Source organism: Asterias amurensis, chromosome 7, assembly GCF_032118995.1.
Source record: "Asterias amurensis chromosome 7, ASM3211899v1".
NCBI classification, from domain to species: Eukaryota; Metazoa; Echinodermata; class Asteroidea; order Forcipulatida; family Asteriidae; genus Asterias; species Asterias amurensis.
In genome coordinates, this window is record NC_092654.1 from 24794112 (window position 1) to 24808783 (window position 14672).

Genomic DNA, 14672 nt, shown 5'->3' on the forward strand with positions numbered 1-14672 from the left:
ATACCTGTTCAATGACAGATCTTGACAGTGTACAATGTTCACAAGGTGTAGATATGTTAAACCGTTCATAATACTAACGTGGGACATTTTGGACGCTAGGTGGCAGCAGACTTACCAGGTTATTCCATTGTTCCCGGTAATGTGCGCATGCTCATAATTACGAAAACAATGGACATTTACCTGGTAAGTCTGCTGCCACTTAGCGTTCCAACGTCTCCCGTTACTACCTGCCCACCCCAAATAACCTGTTTGCACCCAAATGGCACTTGACCCACCTCACTCTAACATCAAAGAACAATTGCTGTCACGGAGTGACGTTTTTTTAAAAGAATTACTTTAGTTTCCTCAGTTTGCTGGCAGTTGTATAATTACATGAAGAAACAGGGTTCTAAATAGTTATGGCCAAAGCACCGCATTGACTTGGCATTTTCTTTTCATTGTGTTGAAGTTGTGTAAAGGTTAGCAAACTTTTGGGCCGTTTAAATGTTCTGATTGGCCAAGAAGGCATCGGACCAATGGTTCTTTTATGTTTGAGATTTGGAATGCGTGCAAGTCACGAGATCTTACCGCGGGAGTTTTTTTGTCTGAATTTAAGGGGAGAAGAAATTTAGGTGTGTCTCGTTGCATTTTCAGGTTTCCGAGGAGAGGACTCTGTCAGCCTCGATGATCGAGTTATTGAGAACTCTTGTGTTTGCTTAAGGGTTATTGAGAGCCCTAAAGTATACAGTTTATCTAGGCATATAATTTGTGAGTTTTGCAAAAACAGTTTTATTTGGCGTCTGAGACACACCGAAATTTATTCGAAAACACCCCCCCCCCCCCCCACAGTAGAAACCAGGATCGGCAAATCGACCTGTAAGTAGCTATTTGACAATGTTATTTATTTCAAGAAGATTTTTAGAATAAGTTTTCGTTTTGCTGTATTTAAATGTTGAACCACTGTCAATAGAACTGTGATTTACTTTGATTCAATTGTACGAGAAAGTCTTGGAAAGAAAGCTTGTAATAGTACACCCAGTAACTGGGGCGCTGTACTCCTTTTTACGAATTTTGACATTTTCTGTCGTACCTAGCGCCCCAGCCAATACCTGGCAAGTTTCGGTGAAGTGCAACATTTTCACAAAAAAATCATAAATATCACACAAAAAAATGCCCCAAACTGGCCTCTCAAGAAATGTTTTCCGGCTAAAAAATGATGATTTTTGAGACATTCTCGGTTTCCGTTGACCATGTCCGAATACTGGTCTTTGACAATTGCCAACAGTGTCCAGTGTCTTTAAAGCAGACTCCGAAGACGTGATGAGAGTGATGTTAAGATAAAAACCGAAAGAGAGAGAGAGAGAGAGAGACACACACACACACACACACACACACACCCCACAGAAGGACTTTCAATAACTGGCAACCATTGTTCAAAGCCATTAATATATCTGTATATTTTCTTGTAAATATAAACTTGTTTCTTTTGCCGTTCAATTCTCTGTTTGTACCCATTCAACAAAGCTCATGGCCGCCGAGGTCAGGGGAAGACTCGGGGCATGACAATTGCACTAACCCAAATGAACATTGTCCATCGAATGATACGTGTTTTTAATTGGCTGAATGCTACCCTTTGCAAATGATGAAATCTGTAGCTGATTACTGATCTGTGGCAATAGAAACGAATGTCACCACGAAAATAGGGACTGCGTTTTTACGCAAGTTAATTAGTTTAAAGGGACACAACGGCTCACCGTTTACGCAATTTAGGGGTGTAGAATCATAAATAATGTTTTTATAGATGGTTGCTATAAAAAAAATCATCAAAATGTCACGTATTTAGCGAAAAATGATTTTAAAAAACCAAAGCGGCCATTTAACAAGCTTCCGTTACACGGACTCTTTGAATGTGAATCTTACGTTAGATTTTTTTCACCATTATTTACATTTTGTAGCGATAATTTGAATCCATGATCTTTTTCGTCAATTATTCGTAAATAATTTTGTAAAAAAAAGATTTAAATTTGGTTAAGTAAGTTACTTTTAGACGGCTGAAAGTAAAACTAGCCCGGAAGGTCACGTGATTGTTTGTACCACTTTTTGGTTAGAACAATCACGCGACCTGCGTTTTTGTCTTAAAATGCTCAAAAACGGCTAAATTTGATGATTTTTTTTAAGGACTGTTCTTCTTCATTCCTGGAAGACCGTTGAAGTCATATCTAAGTCTATTTTGTAGCCCAAATAGCCCAATTCGGCCGGTGTGTCCCTTTAATATTGTATAAAACTTCATACTTAAAGGATAGCTGATAATGTTTTGGTCATATTGAAAGAAAAAAGTAGTGTGAATTTTTTGATATTTTTGTGACACTTGAGTCAATCATTTAATTAGACAAACTTATCAGAGGGGCCCTCCCCTCTCTGACCTTCCCCACCTGTCCCATCTCCTTGGTTATGCAACTGTTAAATTGAAATCAAGATATGTTTGTAAATCGGGTTCAGGAGTAAAGGAAACAAGGTATTACAGCCGGTATTATAGGGAAATCTGCCTCCTGAGATTATGTCCACAGTAATCATAGGAAAATAACATGGGCTGGAGGAGGTTAATCACAAAGAGTGCGCTTTCGGAAGTAGTTTGTACACATCAGATCACCATATAGAGGGACCGTCTCCTGCATGTCACTAGTAATGGGCCCAGTTTTATAGAACTTTTAAGCAGAAAATAATGCACAGACCTTTTTGCAAATACTGGGGCGCGCGCGTAAAGCGTGGAATTAGGTGCATTGTGGTCTAGCTGGTGATCAAATTTGATCCATATCTATCCAACAATGCACCTCGTTCAACATTTTGCGCTTGCGCAATGGTATTTCCGAAAAGGTCTATAACAACCTAGCCTTTAGTCAAGGCGCACGCGGCACACCGGATAGATTTTGGTGGGAGAAAATGTAACGAATTTGCATCGAACGTTCTTGTGACGCCATATGCAAGTAAATGTAGCCTTTATATGGCCAGCAACTCACCACGCTAATGCATTATGCATTACATTTCCCCCCACCAAAATCGTTGGCAAATGTAAAGAAAAACACAAGGCCCCAAAACGATTTGGTAAAGGCGCTTCGCGGCTTCGCGGCTTCGCCGCTTGCGGTGATAGTCTTTTTTTCGTGCGTTACATATTTTGGGTTGTGCGTGCCATCTGGTGTGCCGCGTGCGCCTTGACTAAAGGCTAATAACAACCCTGCTCAGCAACATTAAGCAGGATACACATTGTACACGTGATACGGTGTTGTGGCTGGTAAACTTGTTCGGGTTTTGTAATTTTGTTTGGCTTAGCATATTTTGTATACTGTATGAAATAGGGCCCTGATTATATTTGAAAAACAGACAGTGGGCCTACTGAGCCACATAACCGGTCTTTTTGCTTCGAAGTGATCAATTTACTCGTTTATCAAGCCCTGGCACCCGCGGATGGCTGACACTGAGATGTACGTTTACCAGCCTGACGGCCAATATCCGTCAGTTTATTGTTCAGTGTCACGTCTATGACCGCCAGATGATCTTTCGTTCACTCAACTGGGTTGAGAAGAGATGAATGAATGTATCATTTACAACCAATACTCCCCAAAATTCACACTCCCCGCAACTCTGGAGGCCGTTGATCGACTACTTAAATATTTTTTCAAAGACACTGGACACTAGTCTAATTACTAAAAAATAATGTCAGCATAAAAAATCGGAAACCTCCAATGGAGAGCTGTTTATTATTATTATTAGTTTAACATTGTGAGAAACGGCTCCCTCTTAGGTAACAGTTATTTAGAGAAAAAGGTTAAACTTCCCGCTCAAAAATATTAAAAGACTCTAGGACTGAAGTTTTGGGGCATCTAAAAGCACACAATTTGTGTAACAAGTCTGTTTTTATTCACACTATTGTCTTGCAAGTTCGATGACAATTTGAGTCAAAATGTTCACAATAATTTGTTATTTTATGCATAATGTTGGGATACTCCAAGTGGGAATTGTCTGTTACATTTACCAAACATGTCTAGTGCCTATAAACTCTAATTTATAAATCACATGTGACTTTCTTATGCTGCTCTATTATGTGAGCCCATTTGATTTCTGTCAGATTGATTGTGATGTGTGTTATGCGTTTGTAAAAAATATTGTCACTCTCCCTTTAAAAGTTTCCTTGCCGCAGACGGGTAGTGACAAACCGTGACTGACTGCGAAAGATTCTAGCTATAAGACATACTGCAGAAAGGTGCATAAAGCAAGATCAATGCTGAATATTAAAGGGAATGTATTTATATTTAGTCATCAGTGACTCATAAAAATTAATGGCAATGAAATTAGTTGAGTACAGAAGCTTTCGAATGCGTAAAGCATTGTGAGAAACATTTTACTTCGAAATTATGTGGCTGTGGAAAAACTATTACTATATCAATGATGCCCCGAAATTGAATGGGAGAAGCATTAGCGCAGGAACGTTTCCGAGCTCATGTATTCCTTAGGGAATAACTTTTCTGCGTTGCGTTGCGGACTTTTGGCGATATATATAAAAACGCGCCCACCTTTGGAAAATTGTTGCACTTCTACATATATATATATAGTTAAAACGATCGACGGTTCCAAAAACATGCACAAACCAAAGCTGTATTTTGCCTTTAAGCACGCTGGGAATAGCCCAAGTTTAGTTGTTAGCCCTCATATAACATAGAATATGAATTGCTGAAACTGTGTATAGGATGTGAACTCGTTATGGAAGGGATTTGGATATGACGCATTGTCCAGGGGTCGCCACTCCACCATAACAAACCTTTCATATTTCTCTACTAAAAAAAGGGACTTGGTTAAAATAAAAATAGCTCCTTCTGAGAGATGAAATTAGTTTCAATCATCCAAGTCGCATTCCTGTGTGTTACACGATTTAATTCTTGCTGTCACCGGGGCTTTGGTGTAAAGAGTAAAACTGTCAAATTCTCCCAAGTTACATCAGCAATTTGTTTGGGCGTGTTTTCCTCGTAGGACAGTCTGAGCTTTTTATAGCCGTGAAGTAAGCCCTTCGTTTTGTGTACACTGACATTGACAGTCACAACGGGCGAGGTTCGTAGTTTGGATTAATTACCCACATGACCGGCCTGTCAAAGACTGGGTAAGTTTTTTGGGCAATAATTCTGCTTTAAAATTCCGGCCAGCTATCTATTGGAGCAAGTTCTGTTAGTTTGCATGATACAGAAAAAGAACTACCTAAGCTTTTCACCCCTCTTTTCGCAATGTATTTCCGCCGATATGCAAAAGACAATTTCGTGTTGTTTTTACAGATGAGACAAAATGCTGAAAAGTTAGTCATAGACTTAACCTTTCCATCTGCGAAGGTTTACCCCCGCAGGTCGGTTTCTTTAGATTTGTGCTCAGAAATCTAATAACGGGTGTAGGATGACTGGAACTTTATGAAAGGGACGGGGGTTGACCACGAACTATGTTTGGACAAAACTCTTCAATCTAGTAACTCATGTGTCAGAATTGACCTGTACTGCAGGTCCCGAAGGGTCCCATAGGAGGGTCCTGACCCACGGGCATGCTGACATTACAAGAAAACTGGTTAAAATGGGGATTTCAGTTTGACTCATTTCTGGGTCATTTGGAAGCAGATTTCAGGTCCTACTGATTTAGAAATGTGTAAATTAGCCCCACCGGTACCCGAATCTGAGTCAACTTTGAGTTGTGAGTTAGGGAGTTTTTCTTGAGTTGTTCTTAACATTCCGTTGTTACGGATTCGAAAAAGCAGGGTGACATTACATGCCCTCCTATCAAATTGATTCACAATAGGAATAACCAACAACTTCCTTCTTGCAATTATAATCAGATACTAAAAACGAAAAAGGAAAAGGATGCTGGTGTAATTCAGTCGCTGTTTTCATACTATCTCTATATTTACTGTAAAAACTTAACTCAAAGAGTATCTAATGGTTAACTGTGCATGGTGATATTATCAACACTAATTTACCCATTGGATATTTCCGATTGGTAGCCTGCTAAAACAGATTTGTGATAGATAGCTTTGTGAAATACTATTGTGTGAAGAAAACTGTTGAAATGATTGTGTTCTTCCCATTCCCATGATAACAAAATAGATCAAAAATGCAGGACACATCACATTTCCTGCTAGTGTTGGTTACACTGCTGCTGTTTGACTGGAGCTTAGCACAATCTCATCAACGGTCCACATGTGAGTTGAATTAATGAGCAGTACACTGTGGTATTTTTAGTTCAATGCATATCAAAGGTAGTCCTAACTTAGAACTAGTCCTAGGCAATGCTAAGAGATAGGACTAGTCCTAAGTTATGACCAGTAACTCATCCTAACTTAGGATTGGTCCTATATTAGCATTGCATAGGACTAGTCCTAAGTTAGGACTATCTTTGTGAAATCCACCCCTGGACACTTTAATTGGTGATATTGTCAAAGACCAGTCTTCGATTAACATCTATTGTATAGACGATGTGACTTGTGACATCACATTTAACAAAAGAACCACATAGCCTGGACTTCCTGCAGGCACGATTTGTACACACAGCTCAATGGAAGAACACATCAAATCTTACATTTTATGGGGACTACATTGCTAATTCTTATCAACTTTTGGTACGATGAAAGGGGGCACATCTCAAAACTTGTCCAGCATTTACTTTAAAGCCATTGGACACTTTCGGTAAACAGTATTGTCCAAAGGCCCTACTTCGTGTATCACAACTGATATAAAAAATAACAAACCTGTGAAAATTTAGGCTCAATCGGTCATCGGAGTCGGGAGAAAATAACGGGGAAAACCCACCCTTGTTTCCGCACGTTTCGCCATGTCATGACATATGTTTGAAATAAATCCGTACTTCTCGACAATGAGAATTTATAATTGTTTTAATGTTTTCTCGAAAAGTAAAGCATTTCATTGAATAATATTTCAAGAGAAGTCTTTCACTATTACCTTCTGTAAACCCTGTTAGTTATTTGTAAATCTGTGAACTCTTTTTTTCTTTTTCTGCGCCGAAAGTGTATAATGGCTTCTAAGTCTTGGTTTTATGTGGAAGTTATGACACATTGTCACTTTTCCCATAGGGCCAGTGTAGAATCTTGCCTCTGCCAGAATACTCAAAAAATGTACAAGGTCACAATTATTGTAAACAAAGTTCACATGGTCTATACCAGTCTTCTCAATTGATGTGTCTCAACATCTGCACAAAACAACAAGTGTGAAAAATTGCACTCATTGGCCGTCGAAGTTGCGAGATAATAATGAAAAAAAGACACCCTTTGCCCACGAAGTTTTGTGCTTTCAAATGCTTGATTTCGGAACCTCAAAATATAATTCTGAGGTCTCGAAATCGAATTCTGCTGCTGCTGTTGTTGCTGCTGCTGCTGCTTCTTCTGCTGCTTCTGCTGCTGCTGATGATGATCATGCTGATGTTGTTGTTGCTGCTGCTGTTGCTACTGCTGTTGCTGCTGCTTCTGCTGTTGCTTCTGCTGCTGCTGATGATGCTGATGCTTCTGCTGCTACGGTTGATGTTGATAATAATGAAAAAAGACACCCTTTTCCCACGAAGTTTTGTGCTTTCAAACGCTTGATTTCGGAACCTCAAAATATAATTCTGAGGTCTCGAAATCGAATTCTGCTGCTGCTGTTGATGCTGCTGTTGTTACTGCTGCTGTTGCTTCTGCTGCTGCTGCTGCTGCTGCTGCTTCTGCTGCTGCTGCTGCTTCTGCTGTTGCTGTTGCTGCAGCTGCTGCTGCTTCTTCTGCTGCTGCTGATGATGATGATGCTTATGCTGCTGCGGTTGATGTTGCTGTTGCTGCTGCTTCTGCTTCTGCTGCTGCTGCTGTTGTTGCTGCTTCTGCTGCTTCTGAGTCTATGGCTGGCGTGCCCTTGATGATCATGTCTGCTGTTATGTTCCACGTGACTGTGTTTGGTGCACTGAATGATCTGCTGCTGATGATGATGGTGATGCTGCTGCTGATGATGTTTTTGCTGCTGCTGCTTCTGCTTCTGCTTCTACTGCTGCTGATGGTGGTGATGCTGATGTTGCTGCTGCGGTTGCGGTTGCTGTTGCTGTTGCTGCTGCTGCTGCTGCTGCTGCTGCTGCTGCTGGTGTTGCTGCTGATGATGTTGTTGTTGCTGCTGCTGCTGCTTCTGCTGCTGATGATGATGCTGATGTTGATGGTGATGGTGATGCTGATGTTGTTGCTGCTGCTGCTGCTGCTGCTGCTGCTGCTGATGAAGATGATGATGATGATGACGCAGATGTTAGTGCGGTTGTTGCTGCTGTTGCTGCTTCTGCTGCTGCTGATGATGATGGTGATGCTGATGTTGCTGCTGCGGTTCCTGCTGTGGTTGCTGTTGCTGTTGTTGCTGCTGCTGCTGCTGCTGCTGCTGGTGTTGCTGCTGATGATGATGATGCTTATGATGTTGATGCTGCTGCTGCTGCTAATGATTGTAATGATATTATTGTTGCTGTTGCGGTTACTTCTGCTGTTGCTGCTGCTGTTGCTGTTACTGCTGCTGCTGCTTCTGCTTCTGCTGCGGATGATGATGATGATGATGATGATGATGATGATGATGATGATGCTGATGCTGTCGCCACTGCTGGTAATAATGCACGATGCGGTTGTTGTTGCTGCCCATGATAGTGATGCCGTTACTGTTGCTATACTGATATGAATTAACAAGCTTGAAAATACAAACATTTTGTAAGAGGGACATGCCAATTATTTTGTCAATTCCCTGCTCATTTTTAAATTTGCTGTCTTTTTCTTTGCAGATATCCGCATAACTCCTCCATCGGGTATCCAAAGCATTCAGGGTCTTCATCAGAAACTTCGCTGCGATGCAAGCTACCTCGGTGATCCAGTGGATTTCAAGTGGTTGTACAATGACCATATTATACCAGATACAAATCCCAGGTAGGCTTTAGCAGTAAAAAAAAATCACATGACATTACTCCCAAGTTGTCTGAAGTGTACAAAGTCTCCGAAAAGATGTATAGGGACAAGGAAAGGACGGCGGAGTGTCGAAAACAGGTATACACATTTTTGTGAATGGGTGCTAAACTTAAATTTAAAAGAAGTGTCTAGTAATAACGACATATCTTTAGAGTGTTTAAGCCAAGGTTAACTTTCATGTATGTGTATTTGCACTTCTCGTTTGAATTTAGGTACAACATAGATTACGACACAAACCCTTTGGACACCGCTACATTTTCCATTCTGACTATAACGGCGACGAGGCCGTCCGATAGCGGGCGCTACAGCTGTCGTATGAAGCCCCCTGGAAGGGGCGTGGCAACCACGTCGGTCACAATACTTGAACGTATGTGTTACTCCTCTCCTTTTTATTTATTAACTGGCCTTCTTTTACCACAAAATGAAATTAATGATTCCATCATTAATGTCAAAAGAAGACTTTGAGTTAGAAGATCTGCCTTTTACCTAAAGACACGGATATTTATTCAGCAAAGGCATGGAAGACAATCGTGATTCGAGGACATCAATCGACTTATTTATAATAAGCAATCGAGCAAGTAAACAAGCAAGCATGTAAGCTAGCAAGCACTGGTTTAAGTTGGTCCCATTAATACTGTTGCGTTCCTCGCATGAGGCGAGTGTGCTGGCCTATCACATACGAGGAAGACAATAATAAAGTTGCAAGAGTCTGACTTTACTGACAACATGAACTGGTAATTTATTCACAGCTGAATCACTTATGACATTACAACATGTGATGTGGTAGCGCAATAATGCCACTAGTGTTAATATTCGGTTTATAAGCCACTAATCATAAAAAGGAGAACTGAGGTACTGGGTCTATGGAGTACTAATATCTGGAACATAATATCTGGAATGTGGTTGGAACATTTACTCGGAGTATACATCGAGTTATTGTCTGGAGTTGTTACTTCTCAACATCATAACATGCCCTCTATTCTCCGTCTCTGCCCCGAATGAGGAAAATCCTGGGCTTTTATAGAAAGCTGGAGTATAGAAATGAATTAAACATAAGCCAATTAGGGGTCTTGACCAATTGAAGACTGCAATGCTGGAAGGTCGTCGGACATGGCTAGTTGATAACCCAAATAAGGAGTTGTGGGTAGTAAGGTTAAAGTGATTGACAGTTGAGAGTAAGACGGGGCTTCCCATTGCTTGTGTACAATTAAGAATGTGCATGAGGATATTACATTGGGAATTGCACGCTAAATCACCTGTGTACAAAATGCAACTACATAAGGAATACACGCAATCGAGTGTGTGTACAAGGACACGGCATGGTATTTGTGTACAAATGATTACGCACATTGGCATAGCATTGCACTTCGTGTACAAATGATTACGCACATTGGCATGGCATTGTATTTCGTGTACAACAAATACGTGCGTGAGGCTATGGCTTCCACTAGCACGCAACCTTATGGCATTAGGGTTCGTGTGCTATCATTACGCACGTCATTATGGCATTAGGGTTCGTGCGCTATCATTACGCACGTCATTATGGCATTGCTTCTTGTACACAGGCAATTGGTCAAGCACAAAGTTCTGCGTCGTGTGTGGAGGGAGTGGTTTACTAGGTTGCAAACAAAGCTTCACTGAATATGCATGAGTGGGAGAAGCACTGGCCCTCGGACGATCCAGGGTCCGACATCAAATTGTGCTGACTGGACAGAGGGTCCTTGTGGAAGTAAGAGCTAAGCAATTCTAGATTATATCGAATCGAACATTGATCTCAAGTCAATACATTGATTAGTTATTAGGTCAAAAGAGGGCGCTAGTAAGGCACAGGGATCAATGTGAGGTTCGTAACACTACCAATAACTCATAGTACATTTAATGGAATCTTTAAATGTGATGCTAATTTAATATAGACCCATTGTCAGAAAGTAGCGTATAATAATATCAAGATGAGGTTAAACCAATAGGATGACATTGGCACATACCAATTGCCATTTTTTTTATTTATGTTTTCAGCAATAATTGTTGATCAGCACATGCCATGGGGTTTAGGGTGACCTTCTCCCATTACCCTTCACAAACACCCCCTCCCCACTCACTACGGCATACAACTCATATCGCAATGTACCTCCTAGTAATAATGATAAAACCATGTGTCTTTTGACAGGTGCCCAAATTATCACCAGCCACGACCAGGTCATTCTCCAAGGCGAGAACACGACACTGTCCTGCAAGACCGTGCCGGACCTTACCAACTTTGGCTCGAAATTTATTGGCACAAACAAAACCAGTTTATCGGCTTACGGGTAAGTTTTATCAGAGAAAAGCTCAGCATAAAATTCCTTCCTTGATAATAACATGATTACCAACCAAATTTCCTTTTGTTGCATATTATTATTTGTTGCTAGTTTATCAGCTGATGTTTGCTCATCCTTAAATCATGTAGAAATTTGGTTGGTAATCCTGTTTTTAAGTAGGCAGAAATTTCATGCTAAGCGAATTTTTGTGCTTAGCAGCCCTATGAAATTGGGCCCAGATGTCATCTTGATTGGCGATGCTGTTTTTTCGTTTGTTTTGCATTATTGACCAGTACAGGGCGCAACATCAACTGTTTGGAGGCTGTAGCGAAGGAATTGGGCAGGTCTATTTTTTGGATCGTTGAGCCAGATGTTTGTGTGATACTCTCTTGCAATAATAATATTGCGATATCGGCGAGTAACGTCACTCAGTAAAGTTCAGATGCCGATCGTTGTTTTCATGTGTTATTGTTATTATCAACCCCATGTTGCCAAGTTGCCCCTATTTAATGTATTGTCATGCCCGTCCCCATTCCCACGAAATTCCAATCCCCCCCCCCCCCGTCGCTGTCAGGTGGACAAAGTGTTGAAAAGAGTATTAAGAAACCCGAGCTGTTGGGGTTTGTACAACATATTACTATAATCCGAGTAGAACAAGACAATGATTGACACGCTAGGGGTAGAAGTGCTAATGGTTAGAACATGAGGAGTAGGGAAAGTTGGGGCTGGGTATAGGTTGGGATTAAGGCTTTGGTTAGGGTTAGGTTTAGATGCTAAGGGTTATGGTTAGGGTTAACATTAGGACAGTACACTAGGGTTGTCGATGTAACCGTCCAGCCACTATGAATTGCATGCCATGCTAGCACCTGCACACAGAAGTAAAACGGGGGAATATTTTCAAGAGCTGTTTGATATCATTATTTTGTTACCCTTTTTTGTTGTTGCTCAATCATACATTACTTTTAATCATATTATCGGAAGGGAATGGTAGATTTAAACGGAGACGATATCCCAGACGTCAATATTTCTCCCAATGGCAATCTGACGCTAATGAACTCCAAGACCGTGTTAGCTGGGACCTACAAGTGCAGAGTCAGATACAGAATCTACGGCAGGACCACCTTTGTCTCACATGACATCAATGTTTATGGTGAGTAGTTTCCTAATTATGCATAATTGTCGAGAAAGGGAAAAGAAAGAGAACCGGCCTTTTTTCACAACCGCCCCCCTTTGGCATTAATTTTTGTATCGTCTTGGGCGAGACGTATGATTGTCAACTTTGCGGGTTTTTTATGTGTTAATATTATCGAGTTTGTACCGATTTCTCCAAGAACATCAGCAACTTTGCGAAATTATTTCATGTTGTTTTCAGCTAACGTGACAGTTCAGACTGACCCTTACGTCTGGTACAACTCCAACGCCCAGTTCCCTCTGGAGCTTCGTTGCTTTGTCCAAGGCTACCCATACGCAGATGTGTCTTGGAGATACAGAGGCTCATTGATTCGGGGAAGTGACGTTGGCAACAACGTCACGCTGACGACAAAACCCCTAGACCACGTGACGATGATATCAACGCTCACGATCCGAGAGCCGGGCTTCAAGTCGTTCAATATGACCCGCTTTACTTGTGCGGGTGTGAATAAATACGGGATGGATAGACAAACTACTGCTGTAGTTAACACAGGTAAAGATCCCAATGTACACTGCATACCCATTCCCCTCATCTTCACCTGAACCAACCATTCCGTTGAAAAGAGTGTATGTATTATTCGATGGTCATTAACCACGGATGTTGCACGAACTGATTCTCATTGCCGGTGTGACGGTTTCAACTTTCCGCCATGTTTAGTTTTCCGAATCGTCATGCGACGCCTGTGCACAGCAAGCGAAATTATAGTCAATTGTTAGTGCCATACTGAGTCCCGGAAAACTGAACACGGCGGAAGACTGAAACCGCTACACATGCAAGTATGTCCTCTATGCAATACTATCCGGAGGACAGTATTGCATATGCAATAATGTTCGCCGGACGGCTTTGCATATGCAATCGTGTCCTCCCGGACGCTGCTGCATAATGCAATTGTGTCCGCCTGGACACATTTGCATTAGTTGTGTCCGCCCCCAAGAAAAACAGACCTTGCAGTAAATCAAACGCCCTTGGTCGACGGAACACGTTCGCCATTTTATTAGCTATAAAGTGCATGTCATGAATGACATGGGAAATGTTCGGCCGTTGGGTATTCTGCATAATACGTAGGTTCAGTGCATGCACGCTCGCCAAAGATACTATAAAAGGTGCGGTCGCTTCGGGCGCACAAGGTCACGTACAGTCATGTACATGTCCACTTGACGGTTTTTGCATAGCCCCGGACACGGTTGCATATGCAAAAGTGTCCGGAGCGGACAGTATTGCATGTCTGACACACAATATTGCATCTGACACCGGTCTCCTACGGAAATCCACCCCTGTTGAATGTATGTCCCATGTGGGAAATAAACACGGACTGAAAAAAAGGTGCTATCAGAAGAAGTTTGTATACAGTTCGACATGGGACAGAATCTCATGGAGACAGACTCTACTACCAATATAACCGGTAGGAGTCACTAAATATCGGTTGAGCACACTTGCGTGCGGGTTCTTTCAAGAGACGATTTTGAACTGCTAGAGATTTCGGTTGGATCAGATTTTCGCAGGCATTTTAATGATTAAATTCCCTTAAATTATCCTCGTTTGCGATTTCTTCCACATTTCGGCCATCACTTGGTTCCCTTGTTAAAATATTATTTTATTTGCTCCCAATCTGTTAACTGTTCGTAGTTTCCTGTTTGTCTTTTTCCCTCCAAAGGTTTAAATAAAGAGAGCTGCTAATTTACGATGATACCGTTGTGCCAATGCTCGTCTATAAATAGGGGATTTTACCATCGATCCACCAGATTCACGATTGTGGTGCATATGAATAAAAAGCTGCACAGTGCCCCCTCATGTCGATTTATCTAGAGTCTTAATTTCCGTGCCTTTCTCACCTATTCCCCAAACCCCTACCCCACCTTTGTAAAAAAAACCTGACTGCGACACACACAAGCGGGACCTCATGCCATTTTCCTTACCGCAGTCATCTGTACTCATCCACCATCCCCTCCCGTTGTCACTAGTCAAAATGTTGTTCTTCCTTATAGTATTTCTTCTTGCCTAAGGCATCGACTTGCGATCGCTGACATGCCATGTACGTTAGTTAATACGTACGCTATTAGAAAGAGAGCTGTCTTTATTCACGTATGGGAAACACGCTTCAGAAGTTTTACACATTATACAGTTTGAATCGTGTTGAAACAGCACTTTGAAACGTAAATTATTTCAAAAAAGTTAAAACCTACTATTTCAATCGTTCCCCCCTGCAGATCAA

The 14672-nt window shown here is 41.4% G+C and overlaps 1 pseudogene; it reads left to right on the forward strand.

Annotated features, from left to right (window-relative positions):
* Positions 1-4839: 4839 nt before the first annotated feature.
* The window catches only part of LOC139939842 (uncharacterized), a 10967-nt pseudogene continuing 1134 nt past the window's right edge, over positions 4840-14672 (forward strand).